The following is a 12,350-nucleotide window of genomic DNA, read 5'->3' on the forward strand; positions in this document are numbered from 1 at the left end:
GTTTACCTTCGACCCTTTGTTATTATTTACTTTCATTGGGAAGATAAGACCTGTTGAAATTGCTATTGTTATTCATCCGTCACTCAGTTAGAGCCGCAAGTCGGAGGAGGAGTCAGTCACGGTTAAAGCTTTGAAATGAATGATAAAACGAAAGTCGGCACGAGTCGGCGCGTGCCGTCAACCTTGAGGTAACAGTGAATTAAAAACCCGCCAAATCTAAAATAATTCAATTTGCATAAAGGTGTTACAGATGTTTTATTCTACTTAACCTTCATATTTGCGAAAAAAATGAAGTAAATTGGTGCATGCGACACTTTGATTAGTCTATAGATAGAATTACAGCTGGAATACACCTGTATCCACGAGATTCTTATTCACGACAAACAAACTGCAGGAATCCACTTGAGCACATTTTGCATATATTAACTGTATTTTGTGAGAATGCCGAAGATATACTGATATTTTTTTTTAAAATAAAGACTTACCGTCGTTGCAGTTACAGATATTATTTGTACGCGTATAATGAAGAAAATTGTTATATATATATGGTACACTTCAAAAAATGAGAAAATATTGTCAAATTATCTTTAACTTTTTAATCAAGAGCAAACTTTGACATATACTTGAGTGGGCTCGTTGATGGGCACCATCGTTTTTATTTTACCAGATTAATACAGTGATTCTAAACAATCTGTTGGTCTATTGATTATTTAATTGACTTAATTTGATTAGCGTGGGGCACCGGCGTCGGAGAAATCAAGGGCCATATTCGGACCCCGTCTGTCACTAGGTAAATCCTTTTGTTTCCTCGTTAGTAGTAATTGGTCTACAGTGGGAAGTTTACTTGGCAAAAATTTAACTCCTAATGAGCAATATACACAGGGGGCATCTTGGAAAAAGTAACTTTACAATGCATGTCTAAATGGTGTCGGCGCCAACCATCAAGACAAATAAAATGTTGTGAAAACAAATAAAGAATTACAAATTAAGTATTATTCAAAAATATTAATTTAATAAAAGGGATCAGATTAAAACTGAATTTTATATAATTAGTTATAAATATATTAAGTACATAATGCAACATACTGAGTTAAAATAGAAATTCTCACGGGAAAAGACATGTATGTCTAATTTATTGTTATTTTTCCTGATTTTTTTTTTAACACACTGTTTTGAAATAAACAAAAACTAGCTGTTAAAAGTTGTACAGAAAAAAACGGGGCTAACACTACTCGAGGGTACATATGTGGGCCATTTCTACGACAGATTGGGATAGCAGTACTTTGGCGCGCATGTCTTTGAAGTAATTTAGTAATCAAGATGTTTGTTTTGAAAAGAAATGAGGGGCAGGTGTAGGGACCATCTGCCACGTGTAACGGTACTCGTCAAATACCAATACATACAACAGGTAGTCTTCACCTGCTTATTGTGTATTTATTTGTTAAGATAAATTACTATATAATTTTAATATACCTGTAAAAAAAAAAAGACGGAACTTCATATTTGAAGAGCATTAAAATGTACTAAACTTCAAAAACTTTACGAAAGCATGATTTTTCCAAAAAATTATTGCAGAATTGCAACAACATAAAATTTATAATCGAAAATAAAATTAAATACGGGAAAAAATGGAAAACTTCTAAATGTTTATTAAAAACGCATGTGTATCTTCACTGTTGCACAGAATCGTTCCATTTTAGATAACAGATGTTAGATTTGCATCCATTTTATTTAGTATCCATTAATCGTTTTTGATCAACCAAAGCATAAACTTTGCAGGATGTTGGGTCAGGTGATGGGTGAAACAGACCACGCGTCAACCAGATCAAATTCGGGGGACTTTTGATTAATATTGTTGAATATATACAAATAAATTATTGACAGATGACTTCCGGATTACCACGTGCAATTTCGATTTATCTGTGATCTTTCAAATAAACCCTGACCCTATAAATTAATTTAGCTAAATATCATCAGGGACATAGTATTTATGTCTCTGATATTATAAACCTATGTGAGAAATATATTCCTTATGTTCATATCTTCATGCTATTCTAATTTTCGAAATTCAATATCTAAGATCAGTATTTCATCCCTACACGCGCTTTAGCTGAAATTATTTTAGATTCGCGTGTCTACAATATCTGTTTCAATCGTTTTTTAATCAGATTATTTGATTGTTTGACCTTAGAAACATGTAACAAGACCATGCATAAGTATTAACGAGGAATTTGTACTTTACGCGTTAGGTTTAGCGGTATTGAGTGTTAACACAATTTAGTTGCACCTTATTAATTAGATAGCCAATATTTTACAATATAACTGCCAATGCTTGTCTGGCCATTAGTGCCATCGATGGTGGTAAGGTACTGCTTGAACCATCCGTTGTAGCAACGAACCATCAAATTTAATTAAGGTGGTCTCTTTTTATTAACAAACAAATGAGTACTTTGCTAATAGCAATTTTGAAATCTATGCATTTTTAAACTGAGAATTTTGTGAAACAAATCTGTGGAAAACTAGAATTGCAACCCTAAATGCAAAACAAGCGCATTTCGGAAGTAGAAATGAAAGCCTTTCTTTGGGTCACTTATAAAATACTTTCAAATGGGAAGGTAAAGATGTGCTTTGTGTTTCATGGTCAAATAGCAAGCAATTCACACCTTGGTTAATTTGTAAAAGAATTAATTTAAGAAGTTCAACAACGAGGGAGGAAGCTTAGTGATATTATTAACAGTAAATTTCTTCACACAGTTGCCTTACATTTCATCTTATTTCATTATATTTAATTGGCCGTATTTATACGCCCTTTTACCAGTGTATCACTGTGATCTACTGAATGGAGCATACTTTATATTTATAAACATTATCGTCGTACAGCAGCAGCCGTAATAGTTTAGATAAACTTTAACCATATGGTGAATAGTTCCTTATGTCTGTCCACGGCACGTGGGAAAAAGTTTTATGCAGAAATTTGATAGCTACTGCTCGCGTACGCCGACCGCGTTTCATCTTTAGGCATCTGTTATCAATGAAGACAAAATACTGAAACTTTACACAACTTTTGAAATTATAATAACCTGCAAGACGCATAATCATATCACACTCTGTCTACATAGAAGCATGTTTTTTTCTGGATATATAAGTTAATTTGAATCAAGATGGGAAAGAAATAAATCAACCCGTCGCTTAACAACGATCAGGAAGCACACATGATACATGGGGGACAACTCTAATTAACTTACGTGTATATTGCTTCAGTCCATTAAACTTTTAATATGAAAACTACATTGAACATCTGAAATTAAAAATATAAAGTTCGATTAGAAATGAATTAAACAGCACGACACGATTTTATTCTGCACTGACCATTTGTATTTAATTAAGTTTGTATAATTCAATAGTTTTGGCGGAGACATATCATTGCTCTGGTTTTGGTGTGTCACTATTTATAAAATCTTTTTTTGTGTCAGTATTTATAGACTGAGACTACCTTATCAGTTTTAGTATTAGATACTTTTTTCATTTGCATACTTAGTATTAGAACAGTTTAGTATATATATGCTCTTTATCGCGGAGGTGAACAATTCATACTGTAAAAACTTTTTGGCACCTACAACAAAATATATTTTACTATAAAAGGGTCGTTTATAACATTATTTCATCATTTAGGCAGCCACCATTTGATTTTCGGGGGGGGGGGGGGGGGGGGGAGGGGGGTCTATGGTTTTTGTTGGAAAAAAAGTTTGTTTCCATTTTTTGGAGAAAAACATAATTTGTTTTTTATTTTTTCAAACTCTGGAGGTATACATTTATTGATATTTACTTGGATTTTTCTTCACTATAATATTCAGGCTCTTAGCTAATGAAGTATGAACTCTTCACTCAGTTTATAATTAGCAAGTACTGTAGATAACGACACGGTACATTTTAGATTTCATATTTTGGCGCCTTGCAAGTTTTGACTATACTTTTACGGTGGTGTGCTCGAGTTGGTGTGATTGCAGAGTCAGAAGTATCCAGGACGACAAAATCTTTATAATCAATAACAAACGATTAGTTGTCGCAGGAAGGTAATTTGGGTTGGTAATCACAGTAACATTCAAAATTAGGCTAGAAATGAAACATTAAATAAGATTCTGTATGAAATCAAAGTTGACACATAAACGAGAAAAAGACAAAAAGAGAAACAACAGTATACAAAATACAGACAAAAACTTAAGGGTTTTCACAGGTGCACCCGCACCTTAAGTCGATTTGAAAAGGTCACTAGAGCTTGTGTTATGTTGTTTAATAATATTGAATATCGACTCTCAATAAAACTTTGAATCTTGAAAAAAACCTGAATGGTATTAAGCATATGCTGCTTTATGAAAGGAACGAGTCGTGTACAAGCCCGGTAATAAGTATAACTCCTTGGTTCAAATAGGGGAAAGGAGAACAGAATTGTTAAGATGTGGAATGTGAAGAAGAAACCAAGGAGGCCAAACCTCAAACTTTGGCATAAGTTAAAGTGAAACATAACAACAACAACACCATGGTAAAGAAACAGACAAACAACTGTCTACAAAACAATTAACTGAAAATTAAAGATTAGGTAAAACAAACACCACAAAAAGGGATGGAAAAGGGGTTGGGGGGGGGGGGGGGGGGGGGGGGGAGGAAACTTCAAGGGTCAGAATAGTGATACCAGATTTAACTCCTGTTAAAAATGATAAAATTTCCTATCAGTTGATTTTGCAGTTAATAATTTCAGATTGGTAAATGTCTCTCTTACACATCATTTTCATTGAAAAAACTACCTCAAAATCACAGGCACTTGTCTCAGAAAAAAAAATTCCCATATACCTTATGTTGTAATAAGGTATATAGGATTTTTTTTTTCTGTGCCTGTGGACTGAATGTAAAAGCAAGGTTTTTCAGAAAAAAGGATAAACAAAACTCTACGTGATATATTAATATAAATTGGGAAAAGATACAAAACAGCAAACAAAAGCAAAAATGATCCCTTTATATAAAAAAATAAATTATCAGAATCCTCTCCTTTTTCTCAGTACTTACTTTCATTTTAAGGTTATGTGGGGATGAAGCTTTGCCAAGTAAACAAAATTAACTGTACATGAACATGCATTTCTGAAACCATTCATTGATTGTATGGGCTAAACAAAAGTTGAAGGATATGCATGATTTTCAAAACCATACATGTAGATTGTAGAATCTAGAGTTTAAAAATAAAAGTCTTATGACATTATACTTAGTCATTGTAATGAGAACTGAAATATTAATTATTCTTTTTTTTAGTTACTTTATTTCTTAACGAAGACCCCCATTTCTTAAGAAATTATTTGTAAAATCCCAGTTAAATCAACTAAAATTAGAATGACACCCATTTCCACATGTTTTTTTTTTACAGAAACAACAAGCTTTTTAAATTTCTCAATTTGCGTATCAATTGTTTGTAATTCAATTTTACTGTATGATATTATTTGTATAAATTCTTTTTTGAACGTTCCTATCGATAATATAATTTAATCAAATATACAGAAAAAAATTCAGTTTTTAACACCTGAATAACTTTTTCTTCAATATTTTTTTGGTAATTGTTTTGTGGTAACTGTATATTTGCAAACTATAATAAGAAAAACTCACATTTAATTATAAATGATAAATTTTGAAAGTACTTACATATAATTCAAAATGTTTTAATCCTAAAAATCGAATAGCAGTAATGTTTCCTATGAACATGATACATTTGATCGTCCTTGCATTGTATATGGTATTATTTCAAGACATGAAATTGTGAAAGCAAGTATTAAAGAAGTTTAAAAGGTGTTCATAATAATTTAAATGGTTGAGAAACATGCTCGATACATACCAATACATAGATGTTACTTTGTTCCGTATAAGTTGTGTGGGTTTTTTATATTTTAAAATTCAATGCCTATTTTTACTATTTATGTCATCTTTCACATTCCATGATATTTTCCCACAGTATGTTTATATTTGAATGTACACCAATATATTAATCTCAACCTTAGATTTATCAGTGACATTTGACCTTAGACCAAGGCAATTAGAAATTTGTTGCTAGATTTGTTTCATTGAAGACAAAAGATCACATAACTGCAAGTAATCTTTATTGATATAAATCAATATCTGTATTAATATATTAGCTGTTACTTTTACAATGTCTGTCTAATAAATAAGATACCTTCTAATCTATTTTAAAATAAGATAATAATCTGTTATAAGCCTGTAATGATCTGTAATTTATTGATTATAATGGAACAAAGTTAAAACATAATTTTGGGGACATTAGGCTTATTTTTGACCAATGTAAACATTGATGAATTGACTGCTTTAAGTTTATCCTTTAAAATTGTATGAAGGAGGCAATTTTTTGTCTATCTGAAATCAAATTGAAGAATTTCATAATTCTAAGGTATAATTTAAAAATAACAAAGGTGGATTAAACAATATCAAAGGGTGTAGCAAGAATTAGATTTTTTAACATCAAACTTTTCAAATTAAATTTAAACTTTACTGTGTTAAAAAAAAATGGAAATAGAAATTGAAAAAAAGACAGCAGTGAGAGATTAATTTCATTACTTTTTTTTTTAAATTACAGAGATTGATGCTGTATCCCTTGTATATGAGGCCGATAACCATAGATGTAGATTTGGTTGTCCTGAAAGTCCCTGTGGTGCAACCCTGTTGATAAGTATGAGGTAACACTAATAACTTCTACAATTTTTTGTTTATATTTATAACTAACACATGGAACTCAATGTTACTATTTATAGATATGATGCAAAACTGTAACAAAAGAACCTGGGAAAAGTTTCTCAAACAGATGTGATAAGATGTCTATGAAGTGAACTGTTTAATTAAGTTTAAAAGCTTCTATTTATTTTTAAGCTATGTGCACATTTTAAATGTCTATATAGAAATATTCCAACTGATTTATATATATGTTATTACACCATCTCTGTGTGAAACGTGATGGTATTTATCAGATAAAGAATAAATTGTTCCAACTTTATTCTGTATTTGGAGGTAAACTGTTACTTATGTATTTATATGTATGATATTACAACATCTCTGTTTTTTTAATGTGATGGTATATATCAGATAAAAAATAACCTTTTTCATACTATAATCTTGATATGGGTAAAAACTCCTAAATTCATACGAGTAAATGTATAATGCTGAAATATGATTTATACATTACTCAAAAGGAATTTATTACTTTTAAGTAAGTGGCTTTTACTGCTTAAGTCCCCCCTTTTTTCATGGCTCAAATGTCCTGATCTGACACTTGGATAAATAATTGATGTTAAGGAATTCTCAAAAAATGTAAATAAGATGTTAAAGTATTACTGGTGCACTTAGGGTCCAAAGCAACTAAAACATGTTTAGCTACTTCAAAGAAAAAAATATATACAGAAGATCATAGATATACCCAACTACATCAAAAATAATTTAATTGTTTGTCCTGTTATTGTCCATGAAAGTAGCAACAGCCTATTTGCCATTAATTCTAATGGAAAGAAATCTTTTAGCGACAATTTTCCCCTTCAAAATCTTTACAAAAGTGCAACTGGTTTTATTTCAGAATCACCTGTGGTGAGAAAATATTGACATGCAATACCCACTTCATTATCCTATTCTGTGCCTACAGTAATATCCATATAGGAATTTCCAATTATTGTCGTATTAACTGTTACAATAGAGACACACAATGTGATAAAATAGTTGCTAAGGACTGAATATAGAGAAATGCTGTTTCCATTAACGGTGAAATTAATATGGAAAAAAAAGTATTTTCGTCATTTATCTACAAACGAATAAATTAACTGAATTAATGTTTAAAAACTTTTAAAAAGCTCTAATGATATTCATCAATCATACTCCAATTGCTTCATTGTTTTCAAAATGTTTACAGTAATCTGTGTACTCAATTTCATGATTATGCTTTTGACAGGCATATTTTTTCTCATTTACAGCCGGGGACTTGGTGGCCAAGTGGTCTGCGTAGTTTTAACTACTATAATCACTAGTCAGTCAACACTGCGGTTGTGATTTCGGTTGTGAGTTCGAATCCTTTGAATTGACTAGGATTGTCAGATTTTCTATCAGTGGTTTTCTGTTGGCACTCCATCTTTCTACACCTATAGCTTTAAAGTGTGTTAAAACACCAACAGTCATTCAATCTATCAATCTTATTAAGAGCCAAATGCTTAATAATAGAGTGTTCTAGTGTGTTCTAGTAGATTTTAATATCTTTCTTATTATAGTCATGTCCATATTGAGTTAAGGCCCTTGATTTTTCATATTATTTTAAGCGGTGCTTTCTAGATATGATAATGGGGAACAACTCAATCAAATGTATATGAAATTTTGTGGAGTTATAAACCCATTTATACTAATGTATATTTTAATTTTCATTCATTTCACCTTAAATGCTCTTAGAGTTATTGCCCTTGATTTACTAAACAATGTACATGTAGGTCCAGATTTTAATTAGAGAACCTGTATACAAAATTTAGTATATTATAAAACATAATGGGCAATATAAAATACAATGAAGCTTTGAGTTGACAATTGCCCTCTCCTTTTTTTTTTTTACAAAAAATAAACTATCAAATCATTTTTATAGAAACAAAAGTTGTACATGTATAAACTTTTTTATAAATTTTTATTGTTCAAGAGGCATGCCCTTTCAAATCTCCAATAGTCAACTACTTCTTGTAAGATTATTCTTTGATTACATAGGATTTACCACCAAATCAGTCAAAAGACTCAGTAATGCACAACAACTTTAATGTAAAACATGATGTAATATTGAATTGAACGTATGTTGAAAATTTAATTTTATTTTTTCAAAACAAAAAAAAATTGTTACAAGAGTTTATTAGAAGATTAACTCCTTCTTGATTGCTTTTTGCAATGAATTTAACTTTTAAATGACAATCATTGACTATTCTAAAGATTTGTAAAATGAAGAAAGTACTGATTTTGTATTTTGCTGGTCTTTCATCGCTATTGCGCCAATCTTTATAAAATAACGTGCTAAAGAATTTGCTACAGACTTGTTAAATCAAATTTATTTCAAGCTCTGTGGATGATTCTGGAAGTGAATGATGCTTGAAGGTTAACTGCAGGATTTGATTAAAGAAGTCTGTAAGAGGATGCATACTAAATAAGTAATCAATATTACCAGTAGAAAAACAATGATATGCACACATCCATGCATTATTGATAAGTGTTTTTAAATTTTAGATAATCAAATTTCTCTGCGTAAGACCTTTAGGATTGTCTGATCATAGAGTTCTGAAGTTCATCTCAAGAATGATTTATTAGAAAATGTTGTGATGAACAATTGAGAGAAGATGGTCTCAAATGGTCTGTATCAAAAGCAATAACATGTAAGCAATGTCTAATTCATAAGTTGTCTGATTAAAATGGTCCATTGTTTGATGTTGCACACCTTTTGGTAGTTAGACACATGTTTACTTGGCCTAAACTATGGTAACACCTTTCTATTGTCTGATTAATTATTTGATATTACAGGTTTGCATGTTACATTTTGTGCATAGTTAGCAATAAACTGTACAGATAATCAGGGATAAAAAGTAATAGCTACAATCTATCTTATGCATGAAATTTTAATTAGTTTGTGTCTACCCTTGTTTTGTTCTGTTATTGCGTAACAGTTATGGGAAAAAACATAGAAGGAATATAAACATGGAATGGAAATAAAGCAATTTATAAGAACACATTAATAAGGCAGACTGTACTATCATATTGATCAAGATTGGTTTCAAAGGAATTAAAATTGGTATTGGATTTTAAAATCATAGAATTTTAAAATGATAGGCATGCAGTCTCCATTTATCTATATGCTCTTTATCCGAGTTTTCATAAAATTGGTTCTTGCAAATGTAAAGTTGCACATAAATTCATTGGGGAAATCAAAAATGTCTTTTTCAAATAACATCTGTGCGACAATTGTTTTTGATTCAAGAGGTGGCAACTACATGTTTTGTTGAAAGAAAGTTATATGATGGAACTAAATTATGTTTCGCAACTTGAAATTTCTGTTGATCCACTCAATTCAAATATTTAATAATAGTTTTGTACTTTTCATCTCAAACAGATTTTTATTGGAACTTTTCATTAATTAAGTTAGTGTATTCACTGATTAAATTTTCGATATCATGGAATTGCATGTTATATCTCATATTGTGAAATTCACGATAGCAAATACAATATTACAAATACCTTTAAAGGCAGTTGTATAACATTATATATCTAACCAATATCTAAATGTATAAAATGTTAATCTTTTATTATTACTATCACAATTCTCATGCAGTTGTTTAATACATAATGAAAAAGAAATACCGAATTGCTTTGTCATAGTTTAGCAATGCAAACTATTGTATTATATTCAATTGTTAAGAAAAACTGCTTGCTATAACTATTTAAAGGCTAGCTATTGCGAGTCAGATGACAATGTCCATGATATGTTTTTATTGAGAACTGATTATGAATTTAAACATTCATGTTACTGAATTGTGTTTGATATGATAACTTGGTAAAGCTTTGTGTGAAAAATAAAAAAAAATTATATGAAGGGATTGTTGGATGTAAGACAATGGGACAGCAACCCAAAGAAAAAAAAACTAAATTTAGTAAAATGACATACGGGAAACATACAGTCCACACAATAGTGAAATTCTGTTACTGTAAATGCAATATGTTGAGTTTGAACTTCGAGTTAAAGTTACTTTTATCAATATAAAAAAATTCTCAATTAGTGAAGAAAGTTTAATTTGATGAGCCTGCCTACTCAGTTAGTTATTTATTCAACTGTTCTTGGAAACGTTCAATTTTGCATGCTCAGATTTATATATATATATTCCATGACATTTATTCAGTCTACCCACCCTATGTTCAATTTTTAATTTAAAAGTACTTGTTATTTTACGTAGTTATAACATTAAAAGAATAGGATGGTGCAATAACAAAAAAATCTGCTCATCCTACGTATAAAATTTTAATTAAATCTACAATAGCTGTTCTGATGTAATTCTTGCATAATAAATTGGGATAAGAATCGTGCTTCACCATGCTTAGAGGAAGGATTGCCTTGTCAGCATCCTGTCTATGCTACCGTCAACTGGATGAGCAAGCATGTTATATGAATGAACACGAAGCTGCATTATAAATGGATGTGATTGAATCCGAAACTGCATGATAAATGGACATGATTGAATTCGATATTCTGACTAAAAATAAATTTTATATAGATTAATTTTATTTTAAACTTTAATGACAAAGGAGAAATATTGCACTACTATAATAAAATTTAAAAAGATGAAGATTATCAAGTTTAAAAAAGGAATTAGTTAACATTGTTTATATATACACCATATTTGTCTTACCAAATACATGTATGAACTTTTAATCAAGCCAAACAAACATATACTTTGTTTCTATAGACATGTTATATGGTAATATAAAACCACGTTATTTAAAAGACGCTTATTATCTTATAATATCATCAAGGATTATTAGGTATCTTATTTTAGTCAACTGAATTTTTAAACAAGTTCCACCAAGTAGCCACCGTACTGGGTGATTAATTTTGTATGGAAGACATCTTGGAGACATAGAAAGCTTCTTTACTCGGTTGATGACACATTGTAAAGTACCGTTGTATGACAGTTATAGATACGTCAGGTGGCCTACCAAAGATTTTAATCGGCAATGCAATTTAAGATGTAACTTAAATTTTGACCATAAAAATAATTGGAACGTATTGACTACATTGATATAAAATAATGATTGCAGAAGTTTTGTAAAGTGATAGCAGGTTTGCTGTTCATATCTAGACAATTTATCGGAGACAGGTAATGGAGAGGCACCTGTCATGATTTCTGAGGTCAACTGTCATGTAGTTCCCATTAATAGGATTAATTGTTGTCAGTTATTGAGTAGCAATAATGATCAATTATCTATTTATAGCCAAAACATCTTTTTTTTCACATAAAGTTCTCTAATGTTCTTTTTTTCCCTCATTGATATGCTTACATTTATAAAGTAAGAAGGCTTTTATTACCCCCCCCTCCTTTTTTTTATCCTCCAAAAATTTTACATAAGAAAAATGCATATACTATAAAGTCAGGAATATGACAGTTGTTGTCCATTTTTTTTTATGTGTTTGAGCTTTTGATTTAGTCATTTGATTAGGTACTTTTCGTTTTGAATTTTCCTTGAACTTCAGCATTTTTGTTATTTTACTTTTTCCATACTTTGTAGAAAAAAAAAATTTCTGTCAATGA

General features: G+C 30.4%; 1 protein-coding gene and 1 long non-coding RNA gene across 13 annotated transcripts in view; one reads left to right on the plus strand and one right to left on the minus strand.

Annotated features, from left to right (window-relative positions):
- The window catches only part of LOC134711705 (delta-like protein D), a 105,821-nt gene that overhangs the window by 11,465 nt on the left and 82,006 nt on the right, over positions 1–12,350 (minus strand). For 7 of the 8 annotated variants that reach the window (XM_063572495.1, XM_063572494.1, XM_063572492.1 and 4 more), the window contains one exon: positions 3,246–3,298. The gene's annotated coding sequence lies outside the window, so the exon portion shown is untranslated. Of the gene's footprint in view, positions 1–3,245; positions 3,299–5,875; positions 6,012–12,350 lie in introns of those variants that run through there. The other variant, XM_063572498.1, reaches the window with a different exon arrangement.
- Positions 6,627–12,350, plus strand: part of LOC134711706 (uncharacterized) — a 56,627-nt gene continuing 50,903 nt past the window's right edge. For all 5 annotated transcript variants that reach the window (XR_010106216.1, XR_010106214.1, XR_010106215.1 and 2 more), the window contains exon 1: positions 6,627–6,728. This is a non-coding gene — a long non-coding RNA (uncharacterized LOC134711706). The remainder of the gene's footprint in view (positions 6,729–12,350) is intronic.

This window comes from Mytilus trossulus, chromosome 3 (genome assembly GCF_036588685.1).
Source record: "Mytilus trossulus isolate FHL-02 chromosome 3, PNRI_Mtr1.1.1.hap1, whole genome shotgun sequence".
Taxonomy (NCBI): domain Eukaryota; kingdom Metazoa; phylum Mollusca; class Bivalvia; order Mytilida; family Mytilidae; genus Mytilus; species Mytilus trossulus.